Source organism: Onychomys torridus, chromosome 19, assembly GCF_903995425.1.
Source record: "Onychomys torridus chromosome 19, mOncTor1.1, whole genome shotgun sequence".
Taxonomy (NCBI): domain Eukaryota; kingdom Metazoa; phylum Chordata; class Mammalia; order Rodentia; family Cricetidae; genus Onychomys; species Onychomys torridus.
The window spans coordinates 46,459,872-46,477,399 of record NC_050461.1 but is presented as its reverse complement, the minus strand read 5'-3'; the positions used below and the strand labels follow the sequence as shown (position 1 = coordinate 46,477,399).

Sequence of the window (17,528 nt, the reverse complement as noted above, 5' to 3'; positions counted from 1 at the left end):
GAAGACAACAGGAATGATCAAGATTAATGGAGCTCTCTGAGTTCATTTTGCTAAGGTTCTCCAGTCCCTCTACAATCAACACAGTTCAGGAATGCGCCAGACAGACTTGATAAAACAATATACACCAGACTTTGATTTGTTAACTACCATCCCTCCCTTGCCCTCTGACTCCAAGCATACTCCCTAGAGTAGTACAGGCAGGGAAGACCTATCTATTGGGAAAACCCCTAACACTTTTCCAGGGTAGAATTCTTGCTAGTCCAAAAAGGGCCTTTCTTTTAAGGGTTGTGGGAAACTAGACACTGCGACTTTATTTAGTATTGGCAGCGTGTATTTGGAGCAAAATCAGCTCCAGGAGCTGGGTGGTTGAATGCAGGAGGAGTTCCACCAATTGCTCCAATTCCTTCCATTGTGTCAGCTTGGCGGAACGTTCAGTTGTTGGTGGGGTCAATCCCAAGGTTCCATCTGGCATCATAGTGGCAGGTCCTGGAGGAGCTGGGGTACTAGTTGGCCCAGGAGCAGGGGGCATGGCGCCTCTATTGTTTATGCCCATAGCACCTCCCATAGCCATTTGGCCCATCCGTGTCTCTTGTTCTCTTGCATCAGGGAAGGTTCCCTTGAATCCTTCTTGCTGTTGATGCATCATTTCTTCTTGTTGCCACTGCATTTCTTCCTCACGGCGCCTGTGCTCCTCTTCCTGCCTGAGCTCTAGCTGCTTTCCTTTCTGAACCTCTTGGTTATGCAGCTCCTCCATTCTCTGAAGCTCTTCTTGATGCCTCATCAAATCCTGCCTTATTAGCATAACCTGGTGCTCATGGCGTGCTGCCTCCATCTCCATCTCCAGCTTTTCACGAGCCTCCTAGATGTTGTGGTTCACTTGATCCTGCTGTTGCTTCTCCATCTCATTGAGTGACTTTCAGTTCATGGCATACTCATACTCAAAGGATCCAGGCTGTGCAAATCTGGGTGGCTGCTCCCGTTCCTTGTGAAATTGTTGCTTTTTCATGATGAGCTTCTCTGGAAGTCCCTTCTCTTCATCTAACTGGTCCATAGGCTCCACAGTTACAGGCCGAGGATATATGCTTAGCAAAAGGGAAACTTCACTGCATCTATCCAGAGCTTTCAGAGCAGCGGGCTTCCCTGAGAACTCAACAATGCCTTTCTCTGAGGGCCTTCCTCCATCATCCACAATAACCACAGCCCTCTCCACCTGGCCAAACACAGAAAAGGCTTCTTCCAGCAGTTCGCTGGACACATACTGAGGAAGATTGAGGACTGTAAGGGATGCACTGTGAGAGGCAGAGCGCACACGACACTTAGCTGCTTTCCAAGGAGTGGCATATTATCCAACTCCACTTTGGCAATTTCTGCTAGGGTCGTGTTTCCAAGCGAATAAAGCCAAAGCCTTTATTCTTATGAATGAAAACTACACCTGCTTTCCCATATTGTTTTTTTTTCTCGCCTTGACAAAGCTACAGTCCATCCCTAATTTGTTTTTTTGTTCTGTGTTTCTTCAGGGAACTACAGGGAAAGGAACTCACCATCCTGAGGAGAGCCAAAAGCCAATTACCCACAGTATGTACATCAGGATGTCCGTCCAGAAATGAAAATGGCAGACACAAATGCTGTCATCCAGGCATTCTCTCCCTCCTATGCTGAAGAGCAGCAACAACTGTAAATAGGGAACGAGGAGAACATTCTCACAGTATGTTCAGGCCTCCTGAAATTGGCTGTCACTCTCCCTTCTCCATAAGAGGGCACATACTACAAAGAAATTTGCCCTGAACCCTACCAAGAGAAGTCTGAGAAACACTGTTTAGCTTCTATCCTGGTTTGTCCTGACCTCTGAGAATTGGAGGTGTTCCAGACGCCAGCCTGCAGGCCTTTGGAGCTCACTGCAAAGTCTCCTCAGACAGAAATCTTCTGCTGCCTATGGACTGCTCCAACAACTACCACAAGCAAGAGAGGAAAGAGATGAGAGTTCCTCAACTGGGCCACCAAAATGTGGTTCCAGGAGGATGAGCCCAAAGCATGGGGCAAACCCATTTACTAAACCAAACACCTATATCACCCCATCCAAGAGTCAAGAACCATCTCACAGAAGGAGGAAGAAAGGATGTAAGAACAAGAAGGTGTGGAATGATGTGAAATGCTGTTTTCCTGCTATAATGGAGCTGTGCTCTGCTGAACTCTCAGCAGCTTTGAGTAATTGCATGATCCCTGTACAAGATCAGGTCTGTCAAACTTCTCTTAATGGAGGAAGAGGGGCTCATGAAGCATTGAAATTCCCTGGGGTTATAAATACAATAAATGGTCCTGGAGCAGGAGAGACATTTTTAACAATGGTGTAGCCCACTTTTAGATACCCATGTTCCTGTACTTAACCACTCACCCACACTTCTAAAATCCTAATTAAGTTGAGACACACATAAACACACACACACACACACACACACACACACACACACACACACACACACAAGGGTGAAGCAGAAGCAATAGTACCTTAAAGAGAAGGGGGTCTTGTGGAAGAGGGAAGAAGAGGGTAATAAGGTAAGGATTAGTATGGCTGAAATATATTTTATTTATATATATTTATATAAATATATATTTATCTATGAAAATGTCATAATGAAACCCCTGTACTTGGAGATTCCTCAGGCAGGCAGCTAGGTGTGCATATTGTCTAACATGGAATTACCCAGAAGGAGCCCAATTTTATAACATCTGAGAGGCTCAGATCACATACCACAAAGGCTTGTGTCCTGACACCGTAAAATGATTTCGAGGGTTGAGATCTGACAGTCAGGCCCCCGATGCAACATCTAACAAGGTCTATAGTAATCTCTGTAGTGTGGAAGAGAAGAGTCTGGGACTTGGTGATTTTGTCATCTTAGAGCCACTGGAAGGCCGTTGTCTTGAAATATTTAAGGACCTGGAGGGTTTTGACACTAACTAATGCTTTTAATTTGAAAAAACTGACCTTCTCTGGGTATAAAGCCTTATGTCCCCCAGGTGACCCAGGTCATATGAGCATCCTGGTTGGTGGCTGGCAGAATTTTTGAAACATTATCATAATATTGTATGTATATGTGGTTATGGTTTGCCTGTTGTGATGTCTGTTCTTGGTGGTCAACTTGACTACATCTGCAATTAACTAACATCCAAAAGTGGCTGGCACACCTGTCAGGGATTATTTGATTAATTGGATCCTTGGAAGCTGGAGGATCCACTTCTAATCTGGTTCTTTGAGGTGGGAAACCACACCTCTAATCTAGACCTTTTGGGGTGGGAAACCACACCTCTAATCTGGGCCACACACAGGAATCCTATGTAAAGACATGTGAGAAGAAGCTTTAGCTATTTCCCTGCTTGGTCTGGCCTCACTAGAAAGCCCATTCTTTCATTGGAATTAGAGCCTTCCTCTTAGGGATTCCAGCAGATAGTGAAGGTCAGCTGACACATCCAGTCTTGTGCACTGAGCATCGTCCATATTCTTGGCTGTTCATAGCCAGTCATTGTTCGCTTATTTATTTCATAGCCAGTCATTGTTCGCGTATTTATTTAATGTTTGCTTTTTTGGCAGAATCACATTCTGTGTAACCCAGGCTGTCTTTGATTTGCAGCGATCTCCTTCTTCATGCTCCTGAGGACTGGGACTATAGGCTTGTCACCAAGCCAAGCTTCATTTCCCACCTTATTTCTGGAACAAGCATCCAGGTCACCTCCAGGCTCTACCCCTAAAGAACATCTACACAATTTTACCAGGAAAGGGCTTTAACTCTTGATTTCTGGGACCTGAGGCCACATCCCACCAATCCTGTGCCCTCTCATCCACAGAACCCAAAGCAGGAGAATGGGGCTTTGTAGTGGTACCCAGTGGGCCACAGGGAAGCTCCTGCCCTTGTACCCCAAGTCCATCTGGTCTACCATCTGGGGCAGAAACATCAGATAGTGCTGTTCATTTGGCAGGAGTCAAGTTTTCTGTAAAGGATGGGCACTAAATATTTGCATCTCGACAAGTCACACCATTTCTATCTCCACATCAAAAGCCCAATTCTGCCTTGGGTGTGATGGCAGATATGATAACATACAAGTGGACAGGGGACAAGATGTGGCCTTTCTCTCAGTCTTCTGACCCCAGATCAGAGTATAGCCTGTATCCCAACCTTAGGGTCTGCTCCCCAGACCACCTTCATCATGTGAGATCAAAGCTGCCTATTTCACAGTCAACAGTAGGCCCTGTGCTCCCTGTGGCTTCTGGGTGACAGGAGAAGGTACTGGTGTTGTGGTCCACTGCCCTCTGCTTTGCTGTGCAGTGCATTCCCTCATTCAAGTGACATGGGATTTGAGGCTGAGGTGACAGTTTAGGGGATGATTAATCTGAGTCATTCTTCATGATAAGGTATAGTTCTAAATAAGTGATCTGGAGGAGAATAGCTTTGTCACACAGACATCTTTCTGTGTAGAATAGCTATGATCTACAAGGATCCACGATGTCACAGTTACCATTTACTTCTGGGATCTTCTCTGACTTCCGGGCCTGTCTACCTCATGTCACAGTAGAGGTGGGACCCAGCTCATGGTGGTCGCCTGGGGCTGCATTGTCACTGGTGTCACGGGACCAGAGGGCTACTCTCTCCCTCTCCCAGAGCCCAATAGCATGCCAGAAGTCACATTGAAATTATGTGACTTCCTCTGTTGTGGCTGTACAGACTTGCTTTCAAACTCTAGGATCTCTTGTGGTTCTTCAATTAGTTCCCATCAAGAACTCCACATAGCACCTTTGCCTGGCACACATGCCTCAGTGTCACAGATTGATGACATAGAGGACATCAGTTCACATTCACAATTCATATATTATCCATAAGAGCTTTAACTTACAAGAGCAGAGCTGAGCCGTTTCACAGAGACTGTCTGCCTACTGACCCTTTAGCCCTTCACAGCAGAATCTAGGGGCATATGTCTGTCTAGGTGGAAAATAAACCCCAGAGAAGAGCTGCACCTGCTGTGTGGTGAGGAGTCCTTCTTATTCACATCTTGTCTCTCCTTCTAAAAATGGAGTCTGGTCTCTCTGAGAAGTAGTAATGTTGTGGACACTGGGCACAGGAGCCCAGTTTTGTCCTGGATGGCAGTTCTCTGTCTTCTGATCATGCATTCCTATGGCTGGTCATCAAGATCTGGCAACATGTAAGTGGGTGTCCATCTATTTACCTGAAGAATCTGTGTATTCTGTCACTTTGGGTTCACACATTCCACCCTGAGGTCACAGCCTGGGTTACATACACCTTACCAATGACCCAATTGTCCCTCCATGATATTGCCCCCTGACCATTCTACTTCTGTCTATTACACCAGGATTTTTCTGCCCATGGTTACCTACATCTCATTTCATGAACACCATCTGCCATTCCCAGCCCTAGCCTTGAATACTTTTCATCACTGGACTTCTCAAGAGGCTCATGCCCTTTCCCATGGGCATTCTTTCCATGCTTGACATGCAATATTCCTCCATGCTTTTCCATGGAACAGAGTGGACATATTTCTTATCACATCCACTTTGACCCATGTATTTCTCTGGGCCTTTTATATATGTTTTTCACCACCTTTTTTTGGAAATTCTGGATTTTCTATTTCATGCAGAATGGACCAGCTTCTGACCAGGTTCCTGCGAGTCATTCCTGGAGCACATGGGCATTATCTCCAGAAAATTCTGGCTGTTTGCTGACTACTAAAATTCCTGTGTGTCCAAAGCATGGAATGATAACTGAGTGGTAGAAGGCCTGCTTCACAACCAAGAGGGCTTGGGTTGATCCCTAGAACTCCTGTAATAGAGCTAGGTATGGTCCTGTGTTCTTTTATTGTCAGTGCTAAGAAATCAGAGGCAGGGAAACCCTGGAGTCTGTGGCAAGCCTGTCTAGCCTACTTGGTGAGTCCCAAGCCTCTTAGAGACCTTGTCTTATCAATGCTATGGTGACATACTTGTATGAGGGTATAAAAGGTTTTCTAAGACATTTGTCATTATCCTTATTTATTGTTACTATTATCATTATTTATTGGTGATTTGACAAAAACAGTTTGCAAAAGAAATTGACAATTTTCTTGATAGTTACCACATACCATAATTAATTCAATAAACAATTTAAATAGACCTATAACCCCTAAGCTAGTAGAAACAGTCATTAAAAGACTCCCAACCTAAAAAAAGCCCAAGGCCAGATGGTTTCAGTGAAGAGTTCTACCAGACTTTCAAAGAAGATCTAATACCAATACTCCTCAAATTGTTCCACACAATAGAAACAGAAGGGGCATGGCAAATTTTTTTTATTAGGCCACAGTTACCCTGATACCCAAACCACACAAAGATGCAACAAAGAAAGAGAATTACAGACCAATCTCCCTCATGAACATTGGTGCAAAAATAGTGGATAAAATACTGGCAAACCGAATCCAGGGACACATAATAATATAATCCACCATGATGGATTAGGCTTCATCCCAGAGATTCAGGGATGGTTCAACATATGGAAATCTATCAATGTAATGCACCATATAAACAAACAGAAAGAAAGAAAACACTCAATCATCTCAGTAGATGCTGGAAAGGTGTTGTTGGGGTTGGGGAAGAGAGAGTCACAAGGGAATGGGCAGGTGGGAGAAAGAATGTCAGGCAGTGGGGGTGTGGTGGGGCTGAGGTTTCAGAGGGAGGAGAGAGCTAAGAGTGTAAGTAAGGCCCCAAGGTTAGACAGAGGATCAAGACAGGAAAGAAAGGGGTGAAGTAAAGAATAGGCCAGGAGGAAGTACCTCAGCCCAACCAAGGTCAAGAGGGGGTGAGGATGGGTTGGGGGACACGAAGGCATTGGGGGTTAGAGGTCGGATGGACACATAAATGGGAAAGGAGGGACAGGCTGAGGGCTGCCAGCAGAGCAGAGAGGGCCCTAGAGCTGGGTCTAAAAAGAAGACAAGGACCTGGGGGGCTCTAGACAGTAGGGTAGGACAGGATGGAGTGGAAAGAGGGGGTCAGCAGTGGGGGAGAGTGGAAGGTGAGACCAGCCAAGCTTGGGGAGTTGTGGCATGGACTGGGAGGAAGTGAAGAAACCCCACCAACAGCCCCTTATACTTCCTCTCTGACTGCAGGCAAGTGACTGCTACACAGGTCCAAAGCACCGACTTTATGCCTTGAATTTCTGCTCTGCTTCAGCTGCCTCGGGTCCCCGAGGGTGCAGCCAGTTTGTGTGGGGGAAGAACCACATGGAGTAGGGGTCCTGGGGACACCAGAGCCACAGAGACCAGGCTGTTCAGCTTCTGTCCAGGTGCCATGGCCTGTCTCAGGGAGAGGACCTGAGCCTCCCAGAGCTTCTCCTGGAAGCTGATGTATCACAAAACCTCTAAGAAAAGAAGTGAATGGATATGTCACAAAACTGGAACTGTCTGAAGTCACAGCCCTGATTGTGGAATTTTCATGAATGTCATCAGCAGGAAGTTACCGTCTATTCACATCTATTCACAGGTCTGGGTTTAGAGGATTCATGGCCTCAGCCACAGTTATCAAGTTCATTAATTACACCCTGGCTCTGCCCCCACTGTGCTCCAGGGGAGCCCATGAGTCTAGGGGATTCAACAAGAGGACTGCAGGGGACAGAGGGCCACAGCACCAGGGAGGAGGAGCCTTCCTAGCTGAGCTGATGATCCTAGGCCCTCCTCAGCCCCCACTACCCCACCCTTCAGGCTCCTTCTAGATAACTGCACAGTCAGAGCTCTGCAGTTTGCTCTGTCCCTTACCCCACCCTCTTTCCCTCAGAGCCTTGCACAAAACCTGAGGGTTCTGGGAAGAAAAAAATGACAGCAGGAGGTGACATAGTTCAATGTGGCTAAGCAAACTCCCCACTGAAGCTCTAAAACTGCCTCAGGAACATAACCAGAGTCGCTGAGGCCAAATGCCATGAGCACATGAGGTGATCTCCACCTGGCACTCCAGGCCCACTCACCTCCACAGACTGTCTTCCCATCATGCCCTGTGCCTCCATCTCTCCTACAGCTCTTTGCTCTTCAACCTTCCACCTCTAAGTGCACTTTGTCTGAAGATCACAGCAGATGGCCCCAGGAACAAGAAGAGACTCCATCCCAATTCCGTTTCCATTTCCTCATTTATCCTCGTCCTTCTCCTCATTTCTTTTCCCCTCACTGTATAAGCCAGGTTGCCAGCTTCCAACATCCCCTTCATCAGCCTTCCTGTAGCTGAGATTACTGGCAGAGGTCAGCACACAGCTTCACTATCTACTTTGTGTACAGCACCCAGTTCTCCATCCTTACATCCCTTCCCCAACTCTCCCTCCCAGGAAGGTGTTTTATCACTACATTCCCCTGCCTGAGAACACACCCCAGGAAATCCATCCACTCTCATCCACAGAATCTAAAGCAGGAGATATGGGGCACAGTTTAAAACATGTAGGATACAACATGTGTGCTGAGTGGAGCATAAGGAAGCTTCCGGTGTCCCAGAGTTAAGGAGAAAAGCACAGCCTTGCTGACAAGATAGCAGTTGTCTTCAGAAGGAAGGAAATGAAGGTGGGAAGGAGGTGGGGTGATCAGGGAGGGCTGGAGAGGGGGCAACAGAGGCAAACAGTGGAACACAAAACCTTGAGGGCTCAGGTGGGGGATAGGGAAGCAACCCAGAGAGGCTAATGAGTGAGGAATGGAGGAGAATCTTGAGAAAGAGGAAGTGAAGAAGGGCAGGCTGGAGGTCTGGAGGAGATTAACATTGTGTGAAGCAAGAGCAGCAGAGGAAAAAATGATTCAGAGGCACCTGCTTGTTCAGGAAGTCTAGGAATGTCACAGTGCAGAACATGCAGTGGGGGTGGACAACTCATGTTCCGCAAGGCTGGAGCACAGGAGGACTCATTCCATAGCCCAGGTGCCCGGGAATTTACCAATCTCTGCACAGAGTCCTCTGCAGAGCTGTACTGAGGACTTCCTGATTCTCTCCACGGCTCCACTCACATATGTTGGTAGCTTGGTCTCAGGAAGGAACCATGGCAAAGGCTGAAGACACCTGGGGCAATATTACCCAGAATCTGAGTCTTGATTCTACAGAGCTGTCTGGGGTCTACTCTGCTGGCTGGTGAGCTCCCAAGGTCTAAATGGAGGGTGCTGGGGCATGGGGAAGGACCTGGCTCTAATTCAGGAAGTGCCCAGTACCCCAGAGGGTAGCTAGAAACTCCTGGGCTTCTCCTTCTCCCCTTCACCTCAATGTTGACGAAGCCTCTGGCTCTTCCTGGCTCTACTCCAGCCAGGCTTCAGTTGATACAAGAAGTTAGGGGAAAAGTTAAGTCCAGTGGCTGGGCAGGAGATACACTAATGAAAAGTGCTAGGTGGCAGAAGGGACTGCCTGGTGGTGCCCTCAGCACCACTGGGGTCCCAGGAAGCCTAAAATCCAGTCACCTGAATTGGTTGTGTTGTGCACAGTTGAAGATCCCATCAGGAGGCAGACTCAGACAGCTCCCCTGGACCTAAGGCATCTGTGCTCTGAAGACTGTCTTCCCCGGGATTCCTCACAAACCCTCCACAATCCCCCTGACCTTTGTCCTTGAACTTTCTTTCTACTTTCCCATGGTATTCTCCAGAAGATCACATAGAGGCTTCCAGAGACAAGGCAGCCACAACCACACAAGTTTTCCTCCTCCTCCTCCTCCTCCTCCTCCTCCTCCTCCTCCTCCTCCTCCTCCTCCAAAGATGAAGAAATGGGAATGGGAATGGGTTTTAAAGCCACAGGCCCAGTGACATACTTCTTCAGCCAAGCCATACCTCCTAAACCTATCCCAACAGCTGCAATCAACTGGGGACCAAGTGTTCAGATATCTTACTCAACTGAGGACAGGCTCATTCAAAAACCACACTAGACATTCCCAGGAGCATCTCAGGGTTCATCTCTGAGTGACAGGACAGTGATAAAGTAATACAGAAACAGTGACTGCACTTGCTGCTGGGCTGAATGGTCACTCTTGTTGGGACCTGATGGGTCCTCCTAGGAAGGCAATCTGGGGCACTTTGAGGTGGTTCAGGTTTATTTGTAATTAACCGCTGCACCACTTCCCTAGCCTCAATGGTTCAGTTTAGACAATGGGCACAGGAACCTGGGGTTTTCATGGGACAACAGCTCTCAGCTTCTTGATCATCTGTTTTGTCTTTAATTATTAAAATCCATCCACATCTAATGTGGCCAGTCATCTATCTCTATTTTGTGTTCTGTTAGCCATGACCCCCTTAAGCAGTTAGGCTTCAAGGTGGGTCCCCCTTACTCATCAATGGAGCACTGCCCTTGATGTTACTGCCTCCTGACCACTCCACCTGATGGGATTTTCTGTACCATGCTGCTGGGATTCCAAGTTAGAAATACAGTTTTTGTTTTCAAACACCACACCAGCCTAGGGCCATCATCATCTATGAGCTTCCAAAAAATGCTGATACCCCTTCTCTCTGGTCATTCTCATTGTGCTTCTCTTCAGGTGTGCCTAGCTGGTGCTACTGAGTGCACCTCCTCCTGATGCAGGTTCTGGGTCAGGGCTGCTCTCCACTGTGTGCAGAGAAGCTGCTTCTGCACATCCAGAACCTGTGATGGAGGAGAGTGAACTCACACTAGTTTCCTCTGACTCCACATGGGCACTTTTGCACAAGTGCTCTAGCATTCACACACACACACACACACACACACACACACACACACACACACACACGATGCATATAAACATTGATAACATAAGGATCTAAAGTATGGAGAGTTTACTGTTGAAAACAGTTCTATTTTTGGGAAAGAGTCTAACTATGTAGCACAACTTGGAATGGAACTCACTATGTAGACCAGCTGGTTTGGAACTCAGAGATCCACCTGCCTCTACCTTGCTAGCATTGGGATTAAAGGTATGTGCCACCATGCCTGACTGATTCTTGGATTTTGAGCTCTGATAGTGTGCTACTAAATTATTACTAATGTATAATTTACTATTTCACACAAATTAATTTGGAAACTATAGTAACAGTAGACTGGCAATATTCAAACTTCTCAGGTATCACTCAAGGAAACCTGTAACATCTAATCATAGGAAACAGAAATCCCTGACTGGTTGTTTAGTAGAAGTCACTGGTAATGTCTGTCTTTCTTTTTCCTTACTGGAAGCCATCTGACTGCTCACCTGGCATCTTTAAAATGCATATTTCTTTCTCTTCAGATGTCTGTAAACTTTCTTCTTGTGGTTGCTTTATAGATATTCATGTTTCTACAGATGTATGCATATCTATATTATATGACTTTTACATAAAATTTTTCAGCTATTCTCTTATAATTATCTTACTTCAAGAAGTTTGTGGAAATGCCTATTTCATTTGTGATCAAATGGTTGCTATGTTCTTTGTCAATCTGAATAAAGACCTGTTAAATTCAGTATACACATATTTTTTGGGGGGTCTGAGGTTGCGTGGGGCTGAGACAGGATTTTTTGCGTAGTCCTAGCTGTGTGTTCACCTGAGGGGACTAACTCCTGATAAGGAATGGAAATTTGACTTCACAGAGACAGATACTTCTCACAGGAGTTTAAGTATCCATTAGTGTATGTTAACACCGTCTCAGAATGGATAGAAGCCTTTGCTACTTGGCAGTGGTCAAGACTCCTCCACATAAGATCCTTTCTAGGTTTGGACTGCCCCGTCGATAGGATCAGTCAATGGGCCTGCCTTCACTCTGCCATAGCGTAACTGGTCAGTAAGGCCTTAGATGTAACCTGGAAATTGTGCCTACTGACCTCAGAGCTCAGGACAGGGTCCAAGGCAGAACTGGACTATTAAGTCAGCCTTCTCTAAATTAATTTTGGAAACTAGTGAAAATTGGTCCAACCTTTTAATCATGGCCTTTCCTCGGGTAAGATGTACCACTTACAAGGCAGCATTCATCCCCTATGAGATTGCATATGGGAGGCCACCTGTCAGGGTCTCTGCAAACACCACAGCCAGCAGAGAGTTGGTCCCCAAGAAGCAAGAAGGAAGTTCAGTTTAACCTGACTCAGTGGCCAGGGTTGAGTCAAACATTGATAGTCTGACCACAGGTAGTTTAGGCATATTTAAACACAATACAATTTGGAAAAAAAATGTTTCCTGGTAAATATTAACTCAATCTCCTGTGCACAGCAAAGCTTGAGACATGACCACATCCAAACTCTTTCAAGTACAAGTGACATCTTCCATAAAGACAGTTCTACACATTAACTGAGGACACCAGCTCACAACAGGGTCTGGGGGAAGATAGTGCTGTGGATTGACCGAGATAAAAACCTCAAGATAAGGGTTTGGGGAAGCTGCTGTGGCCTGGCCATGCAGATAGGACAGAGGTCACCAGGCTACTAACCACATCTGTACCCAGCTTTCTGGACAGAAAACAGGTTGTACATCTTCCTCTTTTAAGAGATAACCCTGTGAGGTTAATACTCCTGCTTTACCCAGAGCTTATCTGTGAACACAAGGACCTATATGCCTCCTGTATCCCTCTCCCCAACCTTCCCCAGACATGGTTTCTCTGTGAAGTCCTGACTGTCCTGGAACTGGATCTGTAGACCAGGCTGGCCTCAAACTCAAAGAGATCTGCCTGCCTCTGCCTCCCAAGTGCTGAGATTAAAGGCGTGTGCCACCACTGCTGGGTGTAGGGGTGGTTGTCTGTGCTTTACCCCTGAAGCAGCGCCACCCACTAGGTAGCAGGTAGCTCCTAGGTATGGCGCCCCCCTGGGGTGTGGCCCAGGGGGACCCCTTCAGACCTGAAATGCCTACACACTTGCTCTCTTTGCTACCTTGTTGTCTTGGATGCTGGATGCTGATACTTTGAGCCAAAGCAGAGTTCTCCAGAGAACAGCCTTGGACGGACCTCATCTCTCCTGGATCCCGTACCAACTAGCCTTTGCTTATTGTAAGTTAACTTAAAATAAACACCTTTTGACCATCAGACAGACTCCATGCAGTTGCCCCATATTGTCTAAATATCTGAGTCCCTTCTATATTGATATTTTTATTTAGTTTATTTCTTTTCTTTGGGTTATCAAGACAGGGTTCTTTCTGTTGCCTGGCTGTCCCACTACCAGCTCTGTAGACCAGGCTGGTCTCAAACTCAGAGTGTCTGATCATTTGTGTCAGACCAAGAGTAAGCACAAAAGTAAAAAACAAACAATATGTATGTAGCTAGGTTTAAAGTTTTAAGCTGAGGGGATGATGGCCAATTTGTTGTGAAGTTATAATATATTCTAAGTAATTGCAATGTTTTACCTATTTTATCTGGGAGCTATGTTAAAATTTTCTCGTTTAAGTTTATTTACCATGAAAGTTAAGCACTCACTTAAGTATTGATTTAGGAGCAGGAGAGGAGAAATGTCATCCATAGAACAAATGACCAATACCTTGGGAAATTTAATCAACATCGGCTCAAGTGCTTATGTGCAGAATATTGACATATAATAAGGCTAGTTTTCATCCCCTAATTTTGCAGTTACCAGGATATTGGTTGTTGTTGACTGTTTAAAGTAGGAACAAAGAATTTGAGAAGAAAAAAAAAAAGAATGTTCCTTATGGGGTTGTAAAGGAAGAGAGAGAAAGCAGTCTTTGGAGTCAAGGGTAATAATGTAATGTCCTTGAGGATTTCTAGTAGGAACAGGAAGCCCTAGCTGGAGAGTCTCTACTGTTTCTCACGTTTATGCCCCGAAGATCCTGCAACAGTCTAAATTCATTCTTTGTCTTTTATGAATTGTAAAAGTTCAGGAGTCAAGCCAGGCAGTGGTAGTGCATTCCTTTAATCCCAGCACTCTGGAGGTAAAGGAAGGCAAATCCTCTGAGTTCAAGGCCAGCCTGGTCTAAAGTGAGTTCCAGCCTGGTCTAAAGTGGGGTAAATGGAGAAACCCTGTCTCTGGGGGAAAAGTGGGGGAGTTCAAACGTCTACACAAAAGTTTTTTTAAACCCCTAGTTGCTATTTATTTATTATTTATTGTACTAGAATTTGGGCACGTTTTAATTTTTCCACAAGATGAGGTCCGTAACCAGGGAGGTGGGGGACAAAAATTAAGCGCTGGGGTAGGCTAGTCCTAGGGCTCAGGCAATGGGGAGCCATTCTCCCCACTCCTTGGAACTCATGAGCTAAGTCAAGTGTGGCAAATAAGGCAAGCAGGCTCTTCTGGGTGCTTTGGGGAGCCTGATGGTGACTTCTCCAATTCTTGGGTTGAAGGTTGTTGAGGGGAATTTGAGCTCCCTCTGATCTGAAGAAACAGAGAAACATTTCCGGTAAGCGGTACACCCTTGTGGTTTTTTGCTTCTTAGGACAGTGGTCACCGCCCTGATATATATACAAGCACTGTGCACATTCAGGCTGCTGGCCGCCCTGACACCAGTTGCAGGCACAGACTGTACTCCTTCTCTATCTTTTCTGATTCTGCTGCCCAGGGTCCCTGAGGGCACAGCTGCGGCTGAGTGAGATGCAGGACCACGGGGTGTGGGGGGCCAGGACAAAGGTGTCCTCGCCTCTCAGTTCACATTGCGCCCCAGTGTGACCCAGACCAAGGAGTGTGACCTGGACCTTGGATCACTAGGAGGGAGGTCCGGAACCACGGGGCTCTGCAAGGACCCCAAAGAGATTAGAAGAGATTAGGAAAAGATGGAAACTAGGAACCCACAAGCCCTGAGCTCGTGAAGGACTGAATTCACAGCCCAGGTGCCCAGGACTTTGAGAAACCCAGCACAGGCTCCTCTGCATGGCTGTACTGAGGACTCCCCAATTCTCTCCACAGCTCCAGTCACAGGTATCAGTAGCCTGGTCTCAGGAGGAACCATGGCAAAGGCTGCAGCCACCTGGGGAAAGCTTTCCCTAGTTTGGAGGCATTTAGTTCTAATGGGCTGTCTGGAGACAGGGAAATAACTGGTGGAGGGGGAGGGGGACACTGGACTACTGAGTCAGGAAGATCACAGTCCTCACAGGAAACTCCCGGGCTTCTCTTCAGTATCATCAGGACTTATGTCCAGTCACCCTGGAACTCACCCTGTCCCTCCTGGATTCTCTTCATTGCACTGACAAAGTTAGGGGGAAAGTCACCGCGGGAGGGCCGGGAAGGGGCTGAGTGAATGAGGAGGGCAGGGGAGCAGAGGGGGTAGCTAGTGATGCCCTCAGCACCACTGAGATCAGCAGGAGCCTAAACCTAGTCACCATTGCGGACCCCTCCAGGAGGAGGACTCAGACAGCTCCCCTGGACCTAAGGCGTCTGTGCTCTGAAGACTGTCTTCCCATGATTCCTCACAAGCCTTCCACCATCCAGGATCTCTTTGTTCTTGAACTTGCTTTCCCACCTTCCCAAGGTATTCTCCAGAAGATCAAAACAGAAGTGTCCAGGGAGAAGGTGGTCACAACTACATGTCTTCCTACTTTTCTTCTTCCTCTTCTTCTCCTTCTCCTCCTCCTCCCCCCCCCTCCTCCTCCTCCTCCTCCTCCTCCTCCTTCTTCTCTCCTCTCTATCTCTGTCTGTCTGTCTCTCTCTCTGTGTCTTTCTGCTGTTGTTTGTGGATATCACAGTGTGTGTGTGTGTGTGTGTGTGTGTGTGTGTGTGTGTGTGTATCTCTGTGTGTGAGTTTTGTCTCTCTCTCTCTCTGTCTGTCTGTGCCTGTGTATCTGTTTGCATCTGTGTGTGTTTTGTCTGTGTGTATGTGTGTCTGTCTGTCTGTGCCTGTGTATGTGTGTGTGTGTGTGTGCGTGTGTATATCTCTGTGTTTTGTCTCTCTGTGTGTCTGTCTGTGCCTGTGTATCTGTGTGTGTGTATGTGTGTGTGTGTATGTGTGTGTGTGTGTGTGTGTGTGTGTGTGTGTGTGTGTGTCTGCCTCTCTGTCTGTATGTTTCTGTCCATCTGTTTCATTGTATTGGCCAGTGGCTTTCTCTGATATGAGAACCCCCTGGTTTAAGACATGTGTCCTTCCTGTTGGGGATCCGAATCTTTTTTGGTTCTGCCAAGTCACCCAGAGACAAACACAAACAAAACCACAGAAACAAAGACCCTCTCCGTCCTCCCTGAGTGGGAGCACTTGCTTGGCTCTTTGCTTGACTCCTGCTCATGGTCAGGGTTGGTCTCTGAGGAGGTGAGGAGAGGTCAGGCTGCTCATTCAGGGCCCTCTGCTATCTAAGTTACTGCACACGGGAAATATTACCAGGTGAGCATTCCCTCCACTCCATGTCTTGTGGGGGGTCATTCCCCACCCTGACATTTCCCCAGAGTACTCTTGAGTGGAAGCAGTAGGAAATATTAGTTAGAAGGATGGAGGAGAGAGGAAAAGATAGAAAATAGAGGATAATCTCAAGAGGGCCTGGGTCCTGATCCATTGGGCCCTGACTCTCTCCGTCAAAGGGTTTTTAAAAGAATGCCAAGGGGTGGAGCAAAAACCTCCCCAGCACAGGAAGTGCAGACATCTCAGACACCTGTACTCAGGCCAGTGATCCAATCACCTTCTTTATGCAGACCTGCCAGGTAAAGCCACCCACCAGGAAACCTAAAATGGGCTCCAACTATGTCTGATCTAAGCAGTCCTGGGGAAGGGGAAATGTCCCCTGAGCTGAACACGAAGGAAAAGAGAAATTTCCACTCCTTTCTCCTTCATGATTTATGTCTTCTTGTCACCTAATGGTCCATATGATTGGAAAACTCAAAACCCAACATTTTTTGATGAAAAAGAAAGGAAGCAAGGAAGGAAGGAAGGAAGGAAAGAAGGAAGGAAGGAAGGAAGGAAGGAAGGAAGGAAGGAAGGAAGGAAGGAAGGAGAAACCACCAAATGTGGATCAGGGGGATCCCTACCAGATAACACAGCTTGATCAAAATGGATTTTCCCTTCTTTCAAACACTGAACAAGAGAACTTAAACAATTTTCAAAACATAATTTTAGAAAGATTATGGACAAGTGCTAAAATGATTTCCTTTGTCAACCAGTTGGCCCCAGATCTTAGAAAAAAGTATAAAATTTAAAAGAAATAAAAGTATAAATAAGTCCCAGTTGCTGGAAATAGCTCAAAGGTGTTTAACTACAGAGAACTGATCCGATCAAGACCTTTTGCAAGAACTGGAAGGCACCATCACCTTCTCTGATGATGAGACACAGATTTACAGACACCCTGCAAAAATTTAGATGTCTTTCCCTCTGTCATGAGAATATATCCTAGCTGAAAGTACTGCCTCCAATCAAAAGATACAATAGGACTATATCACAGATTTACAACAAGTATTCCACAGATGGGACATCTATGTCATATGCCCTGCCCCAAAGTCTCAGGAACCATCATGACAAGGGAATGTCTGATTCAGTGTTTATAGTAGTAAGTTTTCTTCCTTCAGTTTAAAGATATATTGTCATTTTATATGCATCCATCTTTAATGTTGACTTTTATCATGTGTGTATGGGTGTTTTCCCTGCACATAGGCTTGTGCACCATGGACATGCATTACTGGCAGAAGACAGAAGAGGCATCTGGTCCACTA

General features: G+C 46.4%; 1 pseudogene; it reads right to left on the bottom strand.

Annotated features, from left to right (window-relative positions):
* Window positions 1–314: 314 nt before the first annotated feature.
* The window catches only part of LOC118570305, an 81,070-nt pseudogene continuing 63,856 nt past the window's right edge, over window positions 315–17,528 (bottom strand).